Here is a 27,290-nt window from a genome sequence, read left to right as displayed (position 1 = left end):
TTTATATCGTATTTTATGCTTCTGGCGTTGACATCTAAGGACCTAACTATTCTATCTGGTGGAGCAGCGCCCTAGAGTGAAGCCTAGGTTGCTCGGAATGTAGAAATGACCATCACTTTCAAACTGGTTGCAATTATTCGTTTTATATGATGGAAAAGCTGTTGTATTTATATCGTATTTTATGCTTCTGGCGTTGACTTCTAAGGCCCTAACTATTCCATCTGGTGGAACAACGCCCTAGAGTAAAGCCCAGCGTGCGCGGAACGTAGAAATGACCATAACTTTCACACTGGTAGCAATTATTCCTGTTATAGGATGGAAAGACTGTTGTATTTTTATTGTATTTTATTCTTCTGGTGTTGACTTCTTAGGCCGTAACTATTCGATCTGGTGGAACAACGCCGTAGAGTGAAGCCTAGGTTGCCCGGAACGTAGAAATGACCATTACTTTCACACTGTTTGCAATTATACCTTTTATACGGTGGAACAGCTGTTGTATTTATATCGTATTTTATGCTTCTGGCGTTGACTTCTAAGGACCTAACTATTCGATCTGGTGGAGCAACGGCCTAGAGTGAAGCCTAGGTTGCTCGGAATGTAGAAATGACCATAACTTTCACACTGATTGCAATTATTCGTTTTATACGATGGAACAGCTGTTGTATTTATATCGTATTTTATGCTTCTGGCGTTGACTTCTAAGGACCTAACTATTCGATCTGGTGGAGCAACGCCCTAGAGTGAAGCCTAGGTTGCACGGAACGTAGAAATGCCCATAACTTTCACACTGGGTGCTATCATTCGTTTTATACGATGGAAAAACTGTTATATTTATATTGTATTTTATGCTTCTGGCGTTGACTTCTTAGGCCCTAACTATTCGATCTTGTGGAACAACGCCCTAGAGTGAAGCCTAGGTTGCCTGGAACGTAGAAATGACCATCACTTTCACACGGGTTGCAATTATTCCTATTATAGGATGGAAAGACTGTTGTATTTTTATTGTATTTTATACTTCAGGCGTTGACTTCTGAGGCCGTAGCTATTCGATGTGGTGGAAGAACGCCATAGAGTGAAGCCTAGGTAGCCCGGAACGTAGAAATGTCCATATGTTTCACACTGTTTGCAATTATTCATTTTATACGATGGAACAGCTGTTGTATTTATATCGTATTTTATGCTTCTGGAGTTGACTTCTTAGGCCCTAAGATTTCGATCTGGTGGAGCAATGCCCGACAGGGAAGCCTAGGTTGCCCGGAACGTAGATATGACGATAACCTTCACACAGGTTGCAATTATTCGTTTTATACGGTGTAAAGGCTGTTGTATTTATATTGTATTTTATGCTTCCGGCGTTAGCTTCTAAGGCCGTAGCTATCAGATGTGGAGCAGCAACGCCCTAGAGTGACGCGTAGGTTGCCAGGCACGTAGAAATGACCATTACTTTCACAATGTTCGCAATCATTCATTTTATACGATGGAAAAACTGTTGTACTTATATTGTATTTTATGCTTCGGGCGTTGACTTCTAAGGCCGTAACTATTCGGTCTGGTGGACCAACGCCCTGGAGTGAAACCTAGGTTGCTCGGAACGGAGAATTGGCCATCACTTTCAAACTGGTTGCTATTATTCGTTTTATACGATGGAAAAGCTGTTGTATTTATATTTTATTTTATGCCTCTGGCGTTGACTTCTAAGGCCGTAGCTATTAGATGTGGTGGAGCGACGCCCTAGGGTGACGCCTAGGGTGCTCGGAACGTAGAAACGACCATTACTTTCACACTGGTTGCAATTATTCGTTTTATACGATGGAAAAGCTGTTGTATTTATATTGTATTTTATGCTTCTGGCGTTGACTTCTTAGGCCCTAACTATACCATCAGGTGGAACAACGCCCTAGGGTGAAGCCTAGGTTGCCCGGAACGTAGAAATGACTATAACTTTTACACTGGTAGCAATTATACGTTTTATACAATGGAAAAACTGTTCTATTTATTTTGTATTTTATGCTTCGGGCGTTGACTTCTAAGGCCCTAACTGTTTGATCTGGTGGAGCAACGCCCTAGAGTGAAGCTTAGGTTGCCCGGAACGTAGAAATGACCATAACTTTCACACTGTTTGCAATTATTCCTTTTATACGATGGAAAAGCTGTTGTATTTATATCGTATTTTATGCTTCTGGCGTTGACATCTAAGGACCTAACTATTCTATCTGGTGGAGCAGCGCCCTAGAGTGAAGCCTAGGTTGCTCGGAATGTAGAAATGACCATCACTTTCAAACTGGTTGCAATTATTCGTTTTATATGATGGAAAAGCTGTTGTATTTATATCGTATTTTATGCTTCTGGCGTTGACTTCTTAGGCCCTAACTATTCCATCAGGTGGAACAACGCCCTAGGGTGAAGCCTAGGTTGCCCGGAACGTAGAAATGACTATAACTTTTACACTGGTAGCAATTATTCGTTTTATACAATGGAAAAACTGTTCTATTTATTTTGTATTTTATGCTTCGGGCGTTGACTTCTAAGGCCCTTACTGTTTGATCTGGTGGAGCAACGCCCTAGAGTGAAGCCTAGGTTGCCCGGTGCGTAGAAATGACCATCACTTTCACACTGGTAGCAATTATTCGTTTTATACGGTGGAAACACTGCTGTATTTTTATTGTATTTTATGCTTCTGGCGTCCACTTCTTAGGCCCTAACTATTCGAACTGGTGGAACAACGGCCTAGGGTGAAGCCTAGGTTGCCCGGAACGTAGAAATGACCATAACTTTTACACTGGTAGCAATTATTCGTTTTATACAATGGAAAAACTGTTCTATTTATTTTGTATTTAATGCTTCGGGCGTTGGCTTCTAATGCCCTAACTGTTTGATCTGGTGGAGCAACGCCCTAGGGTGAAGCCTAGGTTGCCCGGAAAGAAGAAATGACCATAACTTTCACACTGGCAGCAATTACTCGTTTTATACGATGGAAAAACTGTTCTATTTATTCTGTATTTTATGCTTCGGGCGTTGACTTCTAAGGCCCTAACTGTTCGATCTGGTCGAGCAACGCCCTCGAGTGAAGCCTAGGTTGCCCGGTACGTAGAAATGACCATCACTTTCAAACTGGTTGCAATTATTCCTGTTATATGATGGAAAAGCTGTTGTATTTTTATTGCATTTTATGCTTCGGGCATTGACTTCTAAGGCCCTAACTATTCAGTCTGTTGGAGCAACGCCCTAGGGTGAAGCCAAGGTTGCCCGGAAAGTAGAAATGACCATAACTTTCATACTGGTTGCAATTATTCGTTTTATATGATGGAAAAACTTTTGTATTTATATTTTGTATCTATGCTTCGGGCATTGACTTCTAAGGCCCTAACTATTCAATCTGTTGGAGCAACGCCCTAGGGTGAAGCCTAGGTTGCCCGGAAAGTAGAAATGACCAGAACTTTCACACTGGCAGCAATTATTCGTTTTATACGATGGAAAAACTGTTCTATTTATTCTGTATTTTATGCTTCGGGCGTTGACTTCTAAGGACCTAACTATTCGATCTGGTGGAGCAACGCCCTCGAGTGAAGCCTAGGTTGCCCGGTACGTAGAAATGAACATCACTTTCAAATTGGTTGCAATTATTCCTGTTATATGATGGAAAAACTGCTGTATTTTTATTGCATTTTATGCTTCGGGCACTGACTTCTAAGGCCCTAACTATTCAATCTGTTGGAGCAACGCCCTAGGGTGAAGCCAAGGTTGCCCGGAACGTAGAAATGACCATAACTTTCACACTGGTTGCTATGATTCGTTTTATACGATGGAAAAACTGGTATATTTATATTGATTTTATGCTTCTGGCGTTCACTTCTTAGGCCCTAACTATTCGATCTTGTGGAACAACACCGTAGAGTGAAGCCTAGGTTGCCCGGAACGTAGAAATGACCATTACTTTCACACTGTTTGCAATTATTCCTTCTATACGATGGAAAAGCTGTTGTATTTATATCGTATTTTATGCTTCTGGCGTTGACTTCTTAGGCCCTAACTATACCATCAGGTGGAACAACGCCCTAGGGTGAAGCCTAGGTTGCCCGGAACGTAGAAATGACTATAGCTTTTACACTGGTAGCAATTATACGTTTTATACAATGGAAAAACTGTTCTATTTATTTTGTATTTTATGCTTCGGGCGTCGACTTCTAAGGCCCTAACTGTTTGATCTGGTGGAGCAACGCCCTAGAGTGAAGCTTAGGTTGCCCGGAACGTAGAAATGACCATAACTTTCACACTGTTTGCAATTATTCCTTTTATACGATGGAAAAGCTGTTGTATTTATATCGTATTTTATGCTTCTGGCGTTGACATCTAAGGACCTAACTATTCTATCTGGTGGAGCAGCGCCCTAGAGTGAAGCCTAGGTTGCTCGGAATGTAGAAATGACCATCACTTTCAAACTGGTTGCAATTATTCGTTTTATATGATGGAAAAGCTGTTGTATTTATATCGTATTTTATGCTTCTGGCGTTGACTTCTAAGGCCCTAACTATTCCATCTGGTGGAACAACGCCCTAGAGTAAAGCCCAGCGTGCGCGGAACGTAGAAATGACCATAACTTTCACACTGGTAGCAATTATTCCTGTTATAGGATGGAAAGACTGTTGTATTTTTATTGTATTTTATTCTTCTGGTGTTGACTTCTTAGGCCGTAACTATTCGATCTGGTGGAACAACGCCGTAGAGTGAAGCCTAGGTTGCCCGGAACGTAGAAATGACCATTACTTTCACACTGTTTGCAATTATACCTTTTATACGGTGGAACAGCTGTTGTATTTATATCGTATTTTATGCTTCTGGCGTTGACTTCTAAGGACCTAACTATTCGATCTGGTGGAGCAACGGCCTAGAGTGAAGCCTAGGTTGCTCGGAATGTAGAAATGACCATAACTTTCACACTGATTGCAATTATTCGTTTTATACGATGGAACAGCTGTTGTATTTATATCGTATTTTATGCTTCTGGCGTTGACTTCTAAGGACCTAACTATTCGATCTGGTGGAGCAACGCCCTAGAGTGAAGCCTAGGTTGCACGGAACGTAGAAATGCCCATAACTTTCACACTGTTTGCAATTATTCCTTTTATACGATGGAAAAGCTGTTGTATTTATATCGTATTTTATGCTTCTGGCGTTCACTTCTTAGGCCCTAACTGTTCGATCTGGTGGAACAACGGCCTAGGGTGAAGCCTAGGTTGCCCGGGACGTAGAAATGACCATAACTTTCACACTGGTTGCTATGATTCGTTTTATATGATGGAAAAGCTGTTGTATTTATATCGTATTTTATGCTTCTGGCGCTGACTTCTTAGGCCCTAACTATTCCATCAGGTGGAACAACGCCCTAGGGTGCAGCCTAGGTTGCCCGGAACGTAGAAATGACTATAACTTTTACACTGGTAGCAATTGTTCGTTTTATACAATGGAAAAACTGTTCTATTTATTTTGTATTTTATGCTTCGGGCGTTGACTTCTAAGGCCCTTAGTGTTTGATCTGGTGGAGCAACGCCCTAGAGTGAAGCCTAGGTTGCCCGGTGCGTAGAAATGACCATCACTTTCACACTGGTAGCAATTATTCGTTTTATACGGTGGAAACACTGCTGTATTTTTATTGTATTTTATGCTTCTGGCGTCCACTTCTTAGGCCCTAACTATTCGAACTGGTGGAACAACGGCCTAGGGTGAAGCCTAGGTTGCCCGGAACGTAGAAATGACCATAACTTTTACACTGGTAGCAATTATTCGTTTTATACAATGGAAAAACTGTTCTATTTATTTTGTATTTAATGCTTCGGGCGTTGGCTTCTAATGCCCTAACTGTTTGATCTGGTGGAGCAACGCCCTAGGGTGAAGCCTAGGTTGCCCGGAAAGAAGAAATGACCATAACTTTCACACTGGCAGCAATTACTCGTTTTATACGATGGAAAAACTGTTCTATTTATTCTGTATTTTATGCTTCGGGCGTTGACTTCTAAGGCCCTAACTGTTCGATCTGGTCGAGCAACGCCCTCGAGTGAAGCCTAGGTTGCCCGGTACGTAGAAATGACCATCACTTTCAAACTGGTTGCAATTATTCCTGTTATATGATGGAAAAGCTGTTGTATTTTTATTGCATTTTATGCTTCGGGCATTGACTTCTAAGGCCCTAACTATTCAGTCTGTTGGAGCAACGCCCTAGGGTGAAGCCAAGGTTGCCCGGAAAGTAGAAATGACCATAACTTTCATACTGGTTGCAATTATTCGTTTTATATGATGGAAAAACTTTTGTATTTATATTTTGTATCTATGCTTCGGGCATTGACTTCTAAGGCCCTAACTATTCAATCTGTTGGAGCAACGCCCTAGGGTGAAGCCTAGGTTGCCCGGAAAGTAGAAATGACCAGAACTTTCACACTGGCAGCAATTATTCGTTTTATACGATGGAAAAACTGTTCTATTTATTCTGTATTTTATGCTTCGGGCGTTGACTTCTAAGGACCTAACTATTCGATCTGGTGGAGCAACGCCCTCGAGTGAAGCCTAGGTTGCCCGGTACGTAGAAATGAACATCACTTTCAAATTGGTTGCAATTATTCCTGTTATATGATGGAAAAACTGCTGTATTTTTATTGCATTTTATGCTTCGGGCACTGACTTCTAAGGCCCTAACTATTCAATCTGTTGGAGCAACGCCCTAGGGTGAAGCCAAGGTTGCCCGGAACGTAGAAATGACCATAACTTTCACACTGGTTGCTATGATTCGTTTTATACGATGGAAAAACTGGTATATTTATATTGATTTTATGCTTCTGGCGTTCACTTCTTAGGCCCTAACTATTCGATCTTGTGGAACAACACCGTAGAGTGAAGCCTAGGTTGCCCGGAACGTAGAAATGACCATTACTTTCACACTGTTTGCAATTATTCCTGTTATATGATGGAAACACTGTTGAATTTTTTTTGCATTTTATGGTTCGGGCGTTGACTTCTAAGGCCCTAACTATTCAATCTGTTGGAGCAACGCCCTAGGGTGAAGACTAGGTTGCTCGGAAAATAGAAATGTCCATAAGTTTCAGACTGGTTGCAATTATTCGTTTTATACGATGGAAAAACTGTTGTATTTATATTGTATTTAATGCTTCGGGCGTTGGCTTCTAAGGCCCTAACTGTCTGATCTGGTGGAGCAACGCCCTAGTGTGAAGCCTAGGTTGCCCGGAACGTAGAAATGACCATAACTTTCACACTGGTTGCTATTATTCGTTTTATACGATGGAAAAACTGTTATATTTATTTTGTATTTTATGCTTCTGGCGTTCACTTCTTAGGCCCTAACTGTTCGATCTGGTGGAACAACGGCCTAGGGTGAAGCCTAGGTTGCCCGAGACGTAGAAATGACCATAACTTTTACACTGGTAGCAATTATTCGTTTTATACAATGGAAAAACTGTTATATTTATATCGTATTTTATGCTTCTGGCGTTGACTTCTTAGGCCCTAACTATACCATCAGGTGGAACAACGCCCTAGGGTGAAGCCTAGGTTGCCCGGAACGTAGAAATGACTATAACTTTTACACTGGTAGCAATTATACGTTTTATACAATGGAAAAACTGTTCTATTTATTTTGTATTTTATGCTTCGGGCGTCGACTTCTAAGGCCCTAACTGTTTGATCTGGTGGAGCAACGCCCTAGAGTGAAGCTTAGGTTGCCCGGAACGTAGAAATGACCATAACTTTCACACTGGTAGCAATTATTCCTGTTATAAGATGGAAAGACTGTTGTATTTTTATTGTATTTTATTCTTCTGGTGTTGACTTCTTAGGCCGTAACTATTCGATCTGGTGGAACAACGCCGTAGAGTGAAGCCTAGGTTGCCCGGAACGTAGAAATGACCATTACTTTCACACTGTTTGCAATTATACCTTTTATACGGTGGAACAGCTGTTGTATTTATATCGTATTTTATGCTTCTGGCGTTGACTTCTAAGGACCTAACTATTCGATCTGGTGGAGCAACGGCCTAGAGTGAAGCCTAGGTTGCTCGGAATGTAGAAATGACCATAACTTTCACACTGATTGCAATTATTCGTTTTATACGATGGAACAGCTGTTGTATTTATATCGTATTTTATGATTCTGGCGTTGACTTCTAAGGACCTAACTATTCGATCTGGTGGAGCAACGCCCTAGAGTGAAGCCTAGGTTGCACGGAACGTAGAAATGCCCATAACTTTCACACTGGTTGCTATCATTCGTTTTATACGATGGAAAAACTGTTATATTTATATTGTATTTTATGCTTCTGGCGTTGACTTCTTAGGCCCTAACTATTCGATCTTGTGGAACAACGCCCTAGAGTGAAGCCTAGGTTGCCTGGAACGTAGAAATGACCATCACTTTCACACGGGTTGCAATTATTCCTATTATAGGATGGAAAGACTGTTGTATTTTTATTGTATTTTATACTTCAGGCGTTGACTTCTGAGGCCGTAGCTATTCGATGTGGTGGAAGAACGCCATAGAGTGAAGCCTAGGTAGCCCGGAACGTAGAAATGTCCATATGTTTCACACTGTTTGCAATTATTCGTTTTATACGGTGGAAACACTGCTGTATTTTTATTGTATTTTATGCTTGTGGCGTCCACTTCTTAGGCCCTAACTATTCGAACTGGTGGAACAACGGCCTAGGGTGAAGCCTAGGTTGCCCGGAACGTAGAAATGACCATAACTTTCACACTGGTTGCTATGATTCGTTTTATACGATGGAAAAACTGTTATATTTATATTGATTTTATCCTTCTGGCGTTCACTTCTTAGGCCCTAACAATTCGATCTTGTGGAACAACACCGTAGAGTGAAGCCTAGGTTGCCCGGAACGTAGAAATGACCATTACTTTCACACTGTTTGCAATTATTCCTTCTATACGATGGAAAAGCTGTTGTATTTATATCGTATTTTATGCTTCTGGCGTTTACTTCTAAGGATCTAACTATTCGATCTGGTGGAGCAACGCCCTAGAGTGAAGCCTATGTTGCGGGGAATGTAGAAATGACCATTACTTTCACACTGGTTGCAATCATTCGTTTTATACGATGGAAAAGCTGTTGTATTTATAATGTATTTTATGCCTCTGGCGTTGACTTCTAAGGCCGTAGCTATTAGATGTGGTGGAGCAACGCTCTAGAGTGAAGCCTAGGCTGCCCGGAACGTAGAATTGGCCATCACTTTCAAACTTGTTGCAATTATTCCTGTTATATGATGGAAACACTGTTGAATTTTTTTTGCATTTTATGGTTCGGGCGTTGACTTCTAAGGCCCTAACTATTCAATCTGTTGGAGCAACGCCCTAGGGTGAAGCCTAGGTTGCTCGGAAAATAGAAATGTCCATAAGTTTCAGACTGGTTGCAATTATTCGTTTTATACGATGGAAAAACTGTTCTATTTATTTTGTATTTAATGCTTCGGGCGTTGGCTTCTAATGCCCTAACTGTTTGATCTGGTGGAGCAACGCCCTAGGGTGAAGCCTAGGTTGCCCGGAAAGAAGAAATGACCATAACTTTCACACTGGCAGCAATTACTCGTTTTATACGATGGAAAAACTGTTCTATTTATTCTGTATTTTATGCTTCGGGCGTTGACTTCTAAGGCCCTAACTGTTCGATCTGGTCGAGCAACGCCCTCGAGTGAAGCCTAGGTTGCCCGGTACGTAGAAATGACCATCACTTTCAAACTGGTTGCAATTATTCCTGTTATATGATGGAAAAGCTGTTGTATTTTTATTGCATTTTATGCTTCGGGCATTGACTTCTAAGGCCCTAACTATTCAGTCTGTTGGAGCAACGCCCTAGGGTGAAGCCTAGGTTGCCCGGAAAGTAGAAATGACCATAACTTTCATACTGGTTGCAATTATTCGTTTTATATGATGGAAAAACTTTTGTATTTATATTTTGTATCTATGCTTCGGGCATTGACTTCTAAGGCCCTAACTATTCAATCTGTTGGAGCAACGCCCTAGGGTGAAGCCTAGGTTGCCCGGAACGTAGAAATGACCATAACTTTCACACTGGTTGCTATGATTCGTTTTATACGATGGAAAAACTGTTATATTTATATTGATTTTATGCTTCTGGCGTTCACTTCTTAGGCCCTAACTATTCGATCTTGTGGAACAACACCGTAGAGTGAAGCCTAGGTTGCCCGGAACGTAGAAATGACCATTACTTTCACACTGTTTGCAATTATTCCTTCTATACGATGGAAAAGCTGTTGTATTTATATCGTATTTTATGCTTCTGGCGTTTACTTCTAAGGATCTAACTATTCGATCTGGTGGAGCAACGCCCTAGAGTGAAGCCTATGTTGCGGGGAATGTAGAAATGACCATTACTTTCACACTGGTTGCAATCATTCGTTTTATACGATGGAAAAGCTGTTGTATTTATAATGTATTTTATGCCTCTGGCGTTGACTTCTAAGGCCGTAGCTATTAGATGTGGTGGAGCAACGCTCTAGAGTGACGCCTAGGGTGCTCGGAACGTAGAAACGACCATTACTTTCACACTGGTTGCAATTATTCGTTTTATACGATGGAAAAGCTGTTGTATTTATATCGTATTTTATGCTTCTGGCGTTGACTTCTTAGGCCGTAACTATTCGATCTGGTGGAGCAACGCCCTGGAGTGAAACCTAGGTTGCCCGGAACGTAGAATTGGCCATCACTTTCAAACTGGTTGCAATTATTCCTGTTATATGATGGAAACACTGTCGTATTTTTTTTGCATTTTATGGCTGGGGCGTTGACTTCTAAGTCCCTAACTATTCAATCTGTTGGAGCAACGCCCTAGGGTGAAGCCTAGGTTGCTCGGAAAATAGAAATGACCATAACTTTTACACTGGTACCAATTATTCGTTTTATACAATGGAAAAACTGTTATATTTATATTGTATTTAATGCTTCTGGCGTTCACTTCTTAGGCCCTAACTATTCGATCTGGTGGAACAACACCGTAGAGTGAAGCCTAGGTTGCCCGGAACGTAGAAATGACCATTACTTTCACACTGTTTGCAATTATTCCTTCTATACGATGGAAAAGCTGTTGTATTTATATCGTATTTTATGCTTTTGGCGTTTACTTCTATGGACCTAACTATTCGATCTGGTGGAGCAACGCAGTAGAGTGAAGCCTAGGCTGTCCGGAACGTAGAATTGGCCATCACTTTCAAACTGGTTGCAATTATTCCTGTTATATGATGGAAACACTGTTGAATTTTTTTTGCATTTTATGGTTCGGGCGTTGACTTCTAAGGCCCTAACTATTCAATCTGTTGGAGCAACGCCCTAGGGTGAAGCCTAGGTTGCTCGGAAAATAGAAATGTCCATAAGTTTCAGACTGGTTGCAATTATTCGTTTTATACGATGGAAAAACTGTTGTATTTATATTGTATTTAATGCTTCGGGCGTTGGCTTCTAAGGCCCTAACTGTCTGATCTGGTGGAGCAACGCCCTAGTGTGAAGCCTAGGTTGCCCGGAACGTAGAAATGACCATAACTTTCACACTGGTTGCTATTATTCGTTTTATACGATGGAAAAACTGTTATATTTATTTTGTATTTTATGCTTCTGGCGTTCACTTCTTAGGCCCTAACTGTTCGATCTGGTGGAACAACGGCCTAGGGTGAAGCCTAGGTTGCCCGGGACGTAGAAATGACCATAACTTTTACACTGGTAGCAATTATTCGTTTTATACAATGGAAAAACTGTTCTATTTATTTTGTATTTTATGCTTCGGGCGTCGACTTCTAAGGCCCTAACTGTTTGATCTGGTGGAGCAACGCCCTAGAGTGAAGCTTAGGTTGCCCGGAACGTAGAAATGACCATAACTTTCACACTGTTTGCAATTATTCCTTTTATACGATGGAAAAGCTGTTGTATTTATATCGTATTTTATGCTTCTGGCGTTGACATCTAAGGACCTAACTATTCTATCTGGTGGAGCAGCGCCCTAGAGTGAAGCCTAGGTTGCTCGGAATGTAGAAATGACCATCACTTTCAAACTGGTTGCAATTATTCGTTTTATATGATGGAAAAGCTGTTGTATTTATATCGTATTTTATGCTTCTGGCGTTGACTTCTAAGGCCCTAACTATTCCATCTGGTGGAACAACGCCCTAGAGTAAAGCCCAGCGTGCGCGGAACGTAGAAATGACCATAACTTTCACACTGGTAGCAATTATTCCTGTTATAGGATGGAAAGACTGTTGTATTTTTATTGTATTTTATTCTTCTGGTGTTGACTTCTTAGGCCGTAACTATTCGATCTGGTGGAACAACGCCGTAGAGTGAAGCCTAGGTTGCCCGGAACGTAGAAATGACCATTACTTTCACACTGTTTGCAATTATACCTTTTATACGGTGGAACAGCTGTTGTATTTATATCGTATTTTATGCTTCTGGCGTTGACTTCTAAGGACCTAACTATTCGATCTGGTGGAGCAACGGCCTAGAGTGAAGCCTAGGTTGCTCGGAATGTAGAAATGACCATAACTTTCACACTGTTTGCAATTATTCCTTTTATACGATGGAAAAGCTGTTGTATTTATATCGTATTTTATGCTTCTGGCGTTAAGATCTAAGGACCTAACTATTCTATCTGGTGGAGCAGCGCCCTAGAGTGAAGCCTAGGTTGCTCGGAATGTAGAAATGACCATCACTTTCAAACTGGTTGCAATTATTCGTTTTATATGATGGAAAAGCTGTTGTATTTATATCGTATTTTATGCTTCTGGCGTTGACTTCTTAGGCCCTAACTATTCCATCAGGTGGAACAACGCCCTAGGGTGAAGCCTAGGTTGCCCGGAACGTAGAAATGACTATAACTTTTACACTGGTAGCAATTATTCGTTTTATACAATGGAAAAACTGTTCTATTTATTTTGTATTTTATGCTTCGGGCGTTGACTTCTAAGGCCCTTACTGTTTGATCTGGTGGAGCAACGCCCTAGAGTGAAGCCTAGGTTGCCCGGTGCGTAGAAATGACCATCACTTTCACACTGGTAGCAATTATTCGTTTTATACGGTGGAAACACTGCTGTATTTTTATTGTATTTTATGCTTCTGGCGTCCACTTCTTAGGCCCTAACTATTCGAACTGGTGGAACAACGGCCTAGGGTGAAGCCTAGGTTGCCCGGAACGTAGAAATGACCATAACTTTTACACTGGTAGCAATTATTCGTTTTATACAATGGAAAAACTGTTCTATTTATTTTGTATTTAATGCTTCGGGCGTTGGCTTCTAATGCCCTAACTGTTTGATCTGGTGGAGCAACGCCCTAGGGTGAAGCCTAGGTTGCCCGGAAAGAAGAAATGACCATAACTTTCACACTGGCAGCAATTACTCGTTTTATACGATGGAAAAACTGTTCTATTTATTCTGTATTTTATGCTTCGGGCGTTGACTTCTAAGGCCCTAACTGTTCGATCTGGTCGAGCAACGCCCTCGAGTGAAGCCTAGGTTGCCCGGTACGTAGAAATGACCATAACTTTCACACTGATTGCAATTATTCGTTTTATACGATGGAACAGCTGTTGTATTTATATCGTATTTTATGATTCTGGCGTTGACTTCTAAGGACCTAACTATTCGATCTGGTGGAGCAACGCCCTAGAGTGAAGCCTAGGTTGCACGGAACGTAGAAATGACCATAACTTTCACACTGATTGCAATTATTCGTTTTATACGATGGAACAGCTGTTGTATTTATATCGTATTTTATGCTTCTGGCGTTGACTTCTAAGGACCTAACTATTCGATCTGGTGGAGCAACGCCCTAGAGTGAAGCCTAGGTTGCACGGAACGTAGAAATGCCCATAACTTTCACACTGGTTGCTATCATTCGTTTTATACGATGGAAAAACTGTTATATTTATATTGTATTTTATGCTTCTGGCGTTGACTTCTTAGGCCCTAACTATTCGATCTTGTGGAACAACGCCCTAGAGTGAAGCCTAGGTTGCCTGGAACGTAGAAATGACCATCACTTTCACACGGGTTGCAATTATTCCTATTATAGGATGGAAAGACTGTTGTATTTTTATTGTATTTTATACTTCAGGCGTTGACTTCTGAGGCCGTAGCTATTCGATGTGGTGGAAGAACGCCATAGAGTGAAGCCTAGGTAGCCCGGAACGTAGAAATGTCCATATGTTTCACACTGTTTGCAATTATTCGTTTTATACGGTGGAAACACTGCTGTATTTTTATTGTATTTTATGCTTGTGGCGTCCACTTCTTAGGCCCTAACTATTCGAACTGGTGGAACAACGGCCTAGGGTGAAGCCTAGGTTGCCCGGAACGTAGAAATGACCATAACTTTCACACTGGTTGCTATGATTCGTTTTATACGGTGGAAAAACTGTTATATTTATATTGATTTTATGCTTCTGGCGTTCACTTCTTAGGCCCTAACAATTCGATCTTGTGGAACAACACCGTAGAGTGAAGCCTAGGTTGCCCGGAACGTAGAAATGACCATTACTTTCACACTGTTTGCAATTATTCCTTCTATACGATGGAAAAGCTGTTGTATTTATATCGTATTTTATGCTTCTGGCGTTTACTTCTAAGGATCTAACTATTCGATCTGGTGGAGCAACGCCCTAGAGTGAAGCCTATGTTGCGGGGAATGTAGAAATGACCATTACTTTCACACTGGTTGCAATCATTCGTTTTATACGATGGAAAAGCTGTTGTATTTATAATGTATTTTATGCCTCTGGCGTTGACTTCTAAGGCCGTAGCTATTAGATGTGGTGGAGCAACGCTCTAGAGTGAAGCCTAGGCTGCCCGGAACGTAGAATTGGCCATCACTTTCAAACTTGTTGCAATTATTCCTGTTATATGATGGAAACACTGTTGAATTTTTTTTGCATTTTATGGTTCGGGCGTTGACTTCTAAGGCCCTAACTATTCAATCTGTTGGAGCAACGCCCTAGGGTGAAGCCTAGGTTGCTCGGAAAATAGAAATGTCCATAAGTTTCAGACTGGTTGCAATTATTCGTTTTATACGATGGAAAAACTGTTCTATTTATTTTGTATTTAATGCTTCGGGCGTTGGCTTCTAATGCCCTAACTGTTTGATCTGGTGGAGCAACGCCCTAGGGTGAAGCCTAGGTTGCCCGGAAAGAAGAAATGACCATAACTTTCACACTGGCAGCAATTACTCGTTTTATACGATGGAAAATCTGTTCTATTTATTCTGTATTTTATGCTTCGGGCGTTGACTTCTAAGGCCCTAACTGTTCGATCTGGTCGAGCAACGCCCTCGAGTGAAGCCTAGGTTGCCCGCTACGTAGAAATGACCATCACTTTCAAACTGGTTGCAATTATTCCTGTTATATGATGGAAAAGCTGTTGTATTTTTATTGCATTTTATGCTTCGGGCATTGACTTCTAAGGCCCTAACTATTCAGTCTGTTGGAGCAACGCCCTAGGGTGAAGCCTAGGTTGCCCGGAAAGTAGAAATGACCATAACTTTCATACTGGTTGCAATTATTCGTTTTATATGATGGAAAAACTTTTGTATTTATATTTTGTATCTATGCTTCGGGCATTGACTTCTAAGGCCCTAACTATTCAATCTGTTGGAGCAACGCCCTAGGGTGAAGCCTAGGTTGCCCGGAACGTAGAAATGACCATAACTTTCACACTGGTTGCTATGATTCGTTTTATACGATGGAAAAACTGTTATATTTATATTGATTTTATGCTTCTGGCGTTCACTTCTTAGGCCCTAACTATTCGATCTTGTGGAACAACACCGTAGAGTGAAGCCTAGGTTGCCCGGAACGTAGAAATGACCATTACTTTCACACTGTTTGCAATTATTCCTTCTATACGATGGAAAAGCTGTTGTATTTATATCGTATTTTATGCTTCTGGCGTTTACTTCTAAGGATCTAACTATTCGATCTGGTGGAGCAACGCCCTAGAGTGAAGCCTATGTTGCGGGGAATGTAGAAATGACCATTACTTTCACACTGGTTGCAATCATTCGTTTTATACGATGGAAAAGCTGTTGTATTTATAATGTATTTTATGCCTCTGGCGTTGACTTCTAAGGCCGTAGCTATTAGATGTGGTGGAGCAACGCTCTAGAGTGACGCCTAGGGTGCTCGGAACGTAGAAACGACCATTACTTTCACACTGGTTGCAATTATTCGTTTTATACGATGGAAAAGCTGTTGTATTTATATCGTATTTTATGCTTCTGGCGTTGACTTCTTAGGCCGTAACTATTCGATCTGGTGGAGCAACGCCCTGGAGTGAAACCTAGGTTGCCCGGAACGTAGAATTGGCCATCACTTTCAAACTGGTTGCAATTATTCCTGTTATATGATGGAAACACTGTCGTATTTTTTTTGCATTTTATGGCTGGGGCGTTGACTTCTAAGTCCCTAACTATTCAATCTGTTGGAGCAACGCCCTAGGGTGAAGCCTAGGTTGCTCGGAAAATAGAAATGACCATAACTTTTACACTGGTACCAATTATTCGTTTTATACAATGGAAAAACTGTTATATTTATATTGTATTTAATGCTTCTGGCGTTCACTTCTTAGGCCCTAACTATTCGATCTGGTGGAACAACACCGTAGAGTGAAGCCTAGGTTGCCCGGAACGTAGAAATGACCATTACTTTCACACTGTTTGCAATTATTCCTTCTATACGATGGAAAAGCTGTTGTATTTATATCGTATTTTATGCTTTTGGCGTTTACTTCTAAGGACCTAACTATTCGATCTGGTGGAGCAACGCAGTAGAGTGAAGCCTAGGCTGCCCGGAACGTAGAATTGGCCATCACTTTCAAACTGGTTGCAATTATTCCTGTTATATGATGGAAACACTGTTGAATTTTTTTTGCATTTTATGGTTCGGGCGTTGACTTCTAAGGCCCTAACTATTCAATCTGTTGGAGCAACGCCCTAGGGTGAAGCCTAGGTTGCTCGGAAAATAGAAATGTCCATAAGTTTCAGACTGGTTGCAATTATTCGTTTTATACGATGGAAAAACTGTTGTATTTATATTGTATTTAATGCTTCGGGCGTTGGCTTCTAAGGCCCTAACTGTCTGATCTGGTGGAGCAACGCCCTAGTGTGAAGCCTAGGTTGCCCGGAACGTAGAAATGACCATAACTTTCACACTGGTTGCTATTATTCGTTTTATACGATGGAAAAACTGTTATATTTATTTTGTATTTTATGCTTCTGGCGTTCACTTCTTAGGCCCTAACTGTTCGATCTGGTGGAACAACGGCCTAGGGTGAAGCCTAGGTTGCCCGGGACGTAGAAATGACCATAACTTTTACACTGGTAGCAATTATTCGTTTTATACAATGGAAAAACTGTTCTATTTATTTTGTATTTTATGCTTCGGGCGTCGACTTCTAAGGCCCTAACTGTTTGATCTGGTGGAGCAACGCCCTAGAGTGAAGCTTAGGTTGCCCGGAACGTAGAAATGACCATAACTTTCACTCTGTTTGCAATTATTCCTTTTATACGATGGAAAAGCTGTTGTATTTATATCGTATTTTATGCTTCTGGCGTTGACATCTAAGGACCTAACTATTCTATCTGGTGGAGCAGCGCCCTAGAGTGAAGCCTAGGTTGCTCGGAATGTAGAAATGACCATCACTTTCAAACTGGTTGCAATTATTCGTTTTATATGATGGAAAAGCTGTTGTATTTATATCGTATTTTATGCTTCTGGCGTTGACTTCTAAGGCCCTAACTATTCCATCTGGTGGAACAACGCCCTAGAGTAAAGCCCAGCGTGCGCGGAACGTAGAAATGACCATAACTTTCACACTGGTAGCAATTATTCCTGTTATAGGATGGAAAGACTGTTGTATTTTTATTGTATTTTATTCTTCTGGTGTTGACTTCTTAGGCCGTAACTATTCGATCTGGTGGAACAACGCCGTAGAGTGAAGCCTAGGTTGCCCGGAACGTAGAAATGACCATTACTTTCACACTGTTTGCAATTATACCTTTTATACGGTGGAACAGCTGTTGTATTTATATCGTATTTTATGCTTCTGGCGTTGACTTCTAAGGACCTAACTATTCGATCTGGTGGAGCAACGGCCTAGAGTGAAGCCTAGGTTGCTCGGAATGTAGAAATGACCATAACTTTCACACTGTTTGCAATTATTCCTTTTATACGATGGAAAAGCTGTTGTATTTATATCGTATTTTATGCTTCTGGCGTTGAGATCTAAGGACCTAACTATTCTATCTGGTGGAGCAGCGCCCTAGAGTGAAGCCTAGGTTGCTCGGAATGTAGAAATGACCATCACTTTCAAACTGGTTGCAATTATTCGTTTTATATGATGGAAAAGCTGTTGTATTTATATCGTATTTTATGCTTCTGGCGTTGACTTCTTAGGCCCTAACTATTCCATCAGGTGGAACAACGCCCTAGGGTGAAGCCTAGGTTGCCCGGAACGTAGAAATGACTATAACTTTTACACTGGTAGCAATTATTCGTTTTATACAATGGAAAAACTGTTCTATTTATTTTGTATTTTATGCTTCGGGCGTTGACTTCTAAGGCCCTTACTGTTTGATCTGGTGGAGCAACGCCCTAGAGTGAAGCCTAGGTTGCCCGGTGCGTAGAAATGACCATCACTTTCACACTGGTAGCAATTATTCGTTTTATACGGTGGAAACACTGCTGTATTTTTATTGTATTTTATGCTTCTGGCGTCCACTTCTTAGGCCCTAACTATTCGAACTGGTGGAACAACGGCCTAGGGTGAAGCCTAGGTTGCCCGGAACGTAGAAATGACCATAACTTTTACACTGGTAGCAATTATTCGTTTTATACAATGGAAAAACTGTTCTATTTATTTTGTATTTAATGCTTCGGGCGTTGGCTTCTAATGCCCTAACTGTTTGATCTGGTGGAGCAACGCCCTAGGGTGAAGCCTAGGTTGCCCGGAAAGAAGAAATGACCATAACTTTCACACTGGCAGCAATTACTCGTTTTATACGATGGAAAAACTGTTCTATTTATTCTGTATTTTATGCTTCGGGCGTTGACTTCTAAGGCCCTAACTGTTCGATCTGGTCGAGCAACGCCCTCGAGTGAAGCCTAGGTTGCCCGGTACGTAGAAATGACCATCACTTTCAAACTGGTTGCAATTATTCCTGTTATATGATGGAAAAGCTGTTGTATTTTTATTGCATTTTATGCTTCGGGCATTGACTTCTAAGGCCCTAACTATTCAGTCTGTTGGAGCAACGCCCTAGGGTGAAGCCTAGGTTGCCCGGAAAGTAGAAATGACCATAACTTTCATACTGGTTGCAATTATTCGTTTTATATGATGGAAAAACTTTTGTATTTATATTTTGTATCTATGCTTCGGGCATTGACTTCTAAGGCCCTAACTATTCAATCTGTTGGAGCAACGCCCTAGGGTGAAGCCTAGGTTGCCCGGAAAGTAGAAATGACCAGAACTTTCACACTGGCAGCAATTATTCGTTTTATACGATGGAAAAACTGTTCTATTTATTCTGTATTTTATGCTTCGGGCGTTGACTTCTAAGGACCTAACTATTCGATCTGGTGGAGCAACGCCCTCGAGTGAAGCCTAGGTTGCCCGGTACGTAGAAATGAACATCACTTTCAAATTGGTTGCAATTATTCCTGTTATATGATGGAAAAACTGCTGTATTTTTATTGCATTTTATGCTTCGGGCACTGACTTCTAAGGCCCTAACTATTCAATCTGTTGGAGCAACGCCCTAGGGTGAAGCCAAGGTTGCCCGGAACGTAGAAATGACCATAACTTTCACACTGGTTGCTATGATTCGTTTTATACGATGGAAAAACTGTTATATTTATATTGATTTTATGCTTCTGGCGTTCACTTCTTAGGCCCTAACTATTCGATCTTGTGGAACAACACCGTAGAGTGAAGCCTAGGTTGCCCGGAACGTAGAAATGACCATTACTTTCACACTGTTTGCAATTATTCCTTCTATACGATGGAAAAGCTGTTGTATTTATATCGTATTTTATGCTTCTGGCGTTTACTTCTAAGGACCTACCTATTCGATCCGGTGGAGCAACGCCCTAGTGTGAAGCCTAGGTTGCCCGGAACGTAGAAATGACCATAACTTTCACACTGGTTGCTATTATTCGTTTTATACGATGGAAAAACTGTTATATTTATTTTGTATTTTATGCTTCTGGCGTTCACTTCTTAGGCCCTAACTGTTCGATCTGGTGGAACAACGGCCTAGGGTGAAGCCTAGGTTGCCCGGAACGTAGAAATGACCATAACTTTTACACTGGTAGCAATTATTCGTTTTATACAATGGAAAAACTGTTCTATTTATTTTGTATTTTATGCTTCGGGCGTTGACTTCTAAGGCCCTAACTGTTTGATCTGGTGGAGCAACGCCCTAGAGTGAAGCTTAGGTTGCCCGGTGCGTAGAAATGACCATCACTTTCACACTGGTAGCAATTATTCGTTTTATACGGTGGAAACACTGCTGTATTTTTATTGTATTTTATGCTTCTGGCGTCCACTTCTTAGGCCCTAACTATTCGAACTGGTGGAACAACGGCCTGGGGTGAAGCCTAGGTTGCCCGGAACGTAGAAATGACCATAACTTTTACACTGGTAGCAATTATTCGTTTTATACAATGGAAAAACTGTTCTATTTATTTTGTATTTAATGCTTCGGGCGTTGGCTTCTAATGCCCTAACTGTTTGATCTGGTGGAGCAACGCCCTAGGGTGAAGCCTAGGTTGCCCGGAAAGAAGAAATGACCATAACTTTCACACTGGCAGCAATTACTCGTTTTATACGATGGAAAAACTGTTCTATTTATTCTGTATTTTATGCTTCGGGCGTTGACTTCTAAGGCCCTAACTGTTCGATCTGGTCGAGCAACGCCCTCGAGTGAAGCCTAGGTTGCCCGGTACGTAGAAATGACCATCACTTTCAAACTGGTTGCAATTATTCCTGTTATATGATGGAAAAGCTGTTGTATTTTTATTGCATTTTATGCTTCGGGCATTGACTTCTAAGGCCCTAACTATTCAGTCTGTTGGAGCAACGCCCTAGGGTGAAGCCTAGGTTGCCCGGAAAGTAGAAATGACCATAACTTTCATACTGGTTGCAATTATTCGTTTTATATGATGGAAAAACTTTTGTATTTATATTTTGTATCTATGCTTCGGGCATTGACTTCTAAGGCCCTAACTATTCAATCTGTTGGAGCAACGCCCTAGGGTGAAGCCTAGGTTGCCCGGAAAGTAGAAATGACCAGAACTTTCACACTGGCAGCAATTATTCGTTTTATACGATGGAAAAACTGTTCTATTTATTCTGTATTTTATGCTTCGGGCGTTGACTTCTAAGGCCCTAACTATTCGATCTGGTGGAGCAACGCCCTCGAGTGAAGCCTAGGTTGCCCGGTACGTAGAAATGAACATCACTTTCAAATTGGTTGCAATTATTCCTGTTATATGATGGAAAAACTGCTGTATTTTTATTGCATTTTATGCTTCGGGCACTGACTTCTAAGGCCCTAACTATTCAATCTGTTGGAGCAACGCCCTAGGGTGAAGCCAAGGTTGCCCGGAACGTAGAAATGACCATAACTTTCACACTGGTTGCTATGATTCGTTTTATACGATGGAAAAACTGTTATATTTATATTGATTTTATGCGTCTGGCGTTCACTTCTTAGGCCCTAACTATTCGATCTGGTGGAACAACGCCGTAGAGTGAAGCCTAGGTTGCCCGGAAAGTAGAAATGACCATAACTTTCATACTGGTTGCAATTATTCGTTTTATATGATGGAAAAACTGTTGTATTTATATTGTATTTTATGCTTCTGGCGTTCACTTCTTAGGCCCTAACTATTCGATCTGGTGGAACAACGGCCTAGGGAGAAGCCTAGGTTGCCCGGATCGTAGAAATGGCCATTACTTTCACACTGTTTGCAATTATTCCTTTTATACGATGGAAAAGGTGTTGTATTTATATCGTATTTTATGCTTCTGGCGTTGACATCTAAGGACCGAACTATTCGATCTGGTGGAGCAGCGCCCTAGAGTGAAGCCTAGGTTGCCCGGAACGTAGAAATGACTATAACTTTTACACTGGTAGCAATTATTCGTTTTATACAATGGAAAAACTGTTCTATTTATTTTGTATTTTATGCTTCGGGCGTTGACTTCCAAGGCCCTTACTGTTTGATCTGGTGGAGCAACGCCCTAGAGTGAAGCCTAGGTTGCCCGGTGCGTAGAAATGACCATCACTTTCACACTGGTAGCAATTATTCGTTTTATACGGTGGAAACACTGCTGTATTTTTATTGTATTTTATGCTTCTGGCGTTCACTTCTTAGGCCCTAACTATTCGAACTGGTGGAACAACGGCCTAGGGTGAAGCCTAGGTTGCCCGGAACGTAGAAATGACCATAACTTTTACACTGGTAGCAATTATTCGTTTTATACAATGGAAAAACTGTTCTATTTATTTTGTATTTAATGTTTCGGGCGTTGGCTTCTAATGCCCTAACTGTTTGATCTGGTGGAGCAACGCCCTAGGGTGAAGCCTAGGTTGCCCGGAAAGAAGAAATGACCATAACTTTCACACTGGCAGCAATTACTCGTTTTATACGATGGAAAAACTGTTCTATTTATTCTGTATTTTATGCTTCGGGCGTAGACTTCTAAGGCCCTAACTATTCGATCTGGTCGAGCAACGCCCTCGAGTGAAGCCTAGGTTGCCCGGTGCGTAGAAATGACCATCACTTTCACACTGGTAGCAATTATTAGTTTTATACGGTGGAAACACTGCTGTATTTTTATTGTATTTTATGCTTCTGGCGTTCACTTCTTAGGCCCTAACTATTCGATCTTGTGGAACAACACCGTAGAGTGAAGCCTAGGTTGCCCGGAACGTAGAAATGACCATTACTTTCACACTGTTTGCAATTATTCCTTCTATACGATGGAAAAGCTGTTGTATTAATATCGTATTTTATGCTTCTGGCGTTTACTTCTTAGGCAGTAACTATTCGGTCTGGTGGAGCAACGACCTGGAGTGAAACCTAGGTTGCCCGGAACGTAGAATTGGCCATCACTTTGAAACTGGTTGCAATTATTCCTGTTATATGATGGAAACACTGCTGTATTTTTTTTGCATTTTATGGTACGGGCGTTGACTTCTAAGGCCCTAACTATTCAATCTGTTGGAGCAACGCCCTAGGGTGAAGCCCAGGTTGCTCGGAAAGTAGAAATGACCATAAGTTTCATACTGGTTGCAATTATTCGTTTTATACGATGGAAAAACTGTTGTATTTATATTGTATTTTATGCTTCTGGCGTTGACTTCTAAGGCACTAGCTATTCGATCTGGTGGAGCAACGCCCTAGAGTGAAGCCTAGGCTGCCCGGAACGTAGAATTGGCAATCACTTTCAAACTGGTTGCAATTATTCCTGTTATATGATGGAAACACTGTTGAATTTTTTTTGCATTTTGTGGTTCGGGCGTTGACTTCTAAGGTCCTAACTATTCAATCTGTTGGAGCTACGCCCTAGGGTGAAGCCAAGGTTGCCCGGAACGTAGAAATGACCATAACTTTCACACTGGTTGCTATGATTCGTTTTACACGATGGAAAAACTGTTATATTTATATTGATTTTATGCTTCTGGCGTTCACATCTTAGGCCCTAACTATTCGATCTTGTGGAACAACACCGTAGAGCGAAGCCTAGGTTGCCCGGAACGTAGAAATGACCATTACTTTCACACTGTTTGCAATTATTCCTTCTATACGATGGAAAAGCTGTTGTATTTATATCGTATTTTATGCTTCTGGCGTTTACTTCTTAGGCCGTAACTATTCGGTATGGTGGAGCAACGACCTGGAGTGAAACCTAGGTTGCCCGGAACGTAGAATTGGCCATCACTTTGAAACTGGTTGCAATTATTCCTGTTATATGATGGAAACACTGCTGTATTTTTTTTGCATTTTATGGTACGGGCGTTGACTTCTAAGGCCCTAACTATTCAATCTGTTGGAGCAACGCCCTAGGGTGAAGCCCAGGTTGCTCAGAAAGTAGAAATGACCATAAGTTTCATACTGGTTGCAATTATTCGTTTTATACGATGGAAAAACTGTTGTATTTATATTGTATTTTATGCTTCTGGCGTTGACTTCTAAGGCACTAGCTATTCGATCTGGTGGAGCAACGCCCTAGAGTGAAGCCTAGGCTGCCCGGAACGTAGAATTGGCAATCACTTTCAAACTGGTTGCAATTATTCCTGTTATATGATGGAAACACTGTTGAATTTTTTTTGCATTTTGTGGTTCGGGCGTTGACTTCTAAGGTCCTAACTATTCAATCTGTTGGAGCTACGCCCTAGGGTGAAGCCAAGGTTGCCCGGAACGTAGAAATGACCATAACTTTCACACTGGTGGCTATGATTCGTTTTACACGATGGAAAAACTGTTATATTTATATTGATTTTATGCTTCTGGCGTTCACATCTTAGGCCCTAACTATTCGATCTTGTGGAACAACACCGTAGAGCGAAGCCTAGGTTGCCCGGAACGTAGAAATGACCATTACTTTCACACTGTTTGCAATTATTCCTTCTATACGATGGAAAAGCTGTTGTATTTATATCGTATTTTATGCTTCTGGCGTTTACTTCTAAGGACCTAACTATTCGATCTGGTGGAGCAACGCCCTAGAGTGAAGCCTATGTTGCTGGGAATGTAGAAATGACCATAACTTTCACACTGGTTGCTATGATTCGTTTTACACGATGGAAAAACTGTTATATTTATATTGATTTTATGCTTCTGGCGTTCACATCTTAGGCCCTAACTATTCGATCTTGTGGAACAACACCGTAGAGCGAAGCCTAGGTTGCCCGGAACGTAGAAATGACCATTACTTTCACACTGTTTGCAATTATTCCTTCTATACGATGGAAAAGCTGTTGTATTTATATCGTATTTTATGCTTCTGGCGTTTACTTCTTAGGCCGTAACTATTCGGTATGGTGGAGCAACGACCTGGAGTGAAACCTAGGTTGCCCGGAACGTAGTATTGGCCATCACTTTGAAACTGGTTGCAATTATTCCTGTTATATGATGGAAACACTGCTGTATTTTTTTTGCATTTTATGGTACGGGCGTTGACTTCTAAGGCCCTAACTATTCAATCTGTTGGAGCAACGCCCTAGGGTGAAGCCCAGGTTGCTCAGAAAGTAGAAATGACCATAAGTTTCATACTGGTTGCAATTATTCGTTTTATACGATGGAAAAACTGTTGTATTTATATTGTATTTTATGCTTCTGGCGTTGACTTCTAAGGCACTAGCTATTCGATCTGGTGGAGCAACGCCCTAGAGTGAAGCCTAGGCTGCCCGGAACGTAGAATTGGCAATCACTTTCAAACTGGTTGCAATTATTCCTGTTATATGATGGAAACACTGTTGAATTTTTTTTGCATTTTGTGGTTCGGGCGTTGACTTCTAAGGTCCTAACTATTCAATCTGTTGGAGTAACGCCCTAGGGTGAAGCCTAGGTTGCTCGGAAGATGGAAATGTCCATAAGTTTCAGACTGGTTGCAATTATTCGTTTTATACGATGGAAAAACTGTTGTATTTATATTGTATTTAATGCTTCGGGCGTTGGCTTCTAAGGCTCTAACTGTCTGATCTGGTGGAGCAACGCCCTAGAGTGAAGCCTAGGTTGCCCGGAACGTAGAAATGACCATAACTTTGACACTGGTTGCTATTATTCATTTTATACGATGGAAAAACTGTTATATTTATATTGTATTTTATGCGTCTGGCGTTCACTTCTTAGGCCCTAACTATTCGATCTGGTGGAACAACGCCGTAGAGTGAAGCCTAGGATGCCCGGAAAGTAGAAATGACCATAACTTTCATACTGGTTGCAATTATTCGTTTTATATGATGGAAAAACTGTTGTATTTATATTGTATTTTATGCTTCTGGCGTTCACTTCTTAGGCCCTAACTATTCGATCCGGTGGAACAACGGCCTAGGGAGAAGCCTAGGTTGCCCGGATCGTAGAAATGGCCATTACTTTCACACTGTTTGCAATTATTCCTTTTATACGATGGAAAAGCTGTTGTATTTATATCGTATTTTATGCTTCTGGCGTTGACATCTAAGGACCGAACTATTCGATCTGGTGGAGCAGCGCCCTAGAGTGAAGCCTAGGTTGCTGGGAATGTAGAAATGACCATTACTTTCACACTGGTTGCAATCATTCGTTTTATACGATGGAAAAGCTGTCGTATTTATATTGTATTTTATGCCTCTGGCGTTGACTTCTAAGGCCGTAGCTATTAGATGTGGTGGTGCAACGCCCTAGAGTGACGCCTAGGGTGCTCGGAACGTAGAAATGACCATTACTTTCACACTGGTTGCAATTATTCGTTTTATATGATGGAAAAACTGTTGTATTTATATTGTATTTTATGCTTCTGGCGTTGACTTCTTAGGCCGTAACTATTCGATCTGGTGGAGCAACGCCCTGGAGTGAAACCTAGGTTGCCCGGAACGTAGAATTGGCCATCACTTTCAAACTGGTTGCAATTATTCGTTTTATATGATGGAAAAACTGTTGTATTTATATTGTATTTTATGCTTCTGGCGTTGACTTCTTAGGCCGTAACTATTCGATCTGGTGGAGCAACGCCCTGGAGTGAAACCTAGGTTGCCCGGAACGTAGAATTGGCCATCACTTTCAAACTGGTTGCAATTATTCCTGTTATATGATGGAAACACTGTCGTATTTTTTTTGCATTTTATGGCTGGGGCGTTCACTTCTAAGTCCCTAACTATTCAATCTGTTGGAGCAACGCCCTAGGGTGAAGCCTAGGTTGCTCGGAAAGTAGAAATGACCATAACTTTTACACTGGTACCAATTATTCGTTTTATACAATGGAAAAACTGTTCTATTTATTTTGTATTTTATGCTTCGGGCGTTGACTTCTAAAGCCCGAACTGTTTGATCTGGTGGAGCAACGCCCTAGAGTGAAGCCTAGGTTGCCCGGAACGTACAAATGACCATAACTTTCACACTGGTTGCTATGATTCGTTTTGTACGGTGGAAAAACTGTTATATTTATATTGTATTTTATGCTTCTGGCGTTCACTTCTTAGGCCCTAACTATTCGATCTGGTGGAACAACACC

Source organism: Calliopsis andreniformis, unplaced genomic scaffold, assembly GCF_051401765.1.
Source record: "Calliopsis andreniformis isolate RMS-2024a unplaced genomic scaffold, iyCalAndr_principal scaffold0007, whole genome shotgun sequence".
NCBI lineage: Eukaryota > Metazoa > Arthropoda > Insecta > Hymenoptera > Andrenidae > Calliopsis > Calliopsis andreniformis.
Note: the sequence above shows the minus strand (reverse complement) of the source record.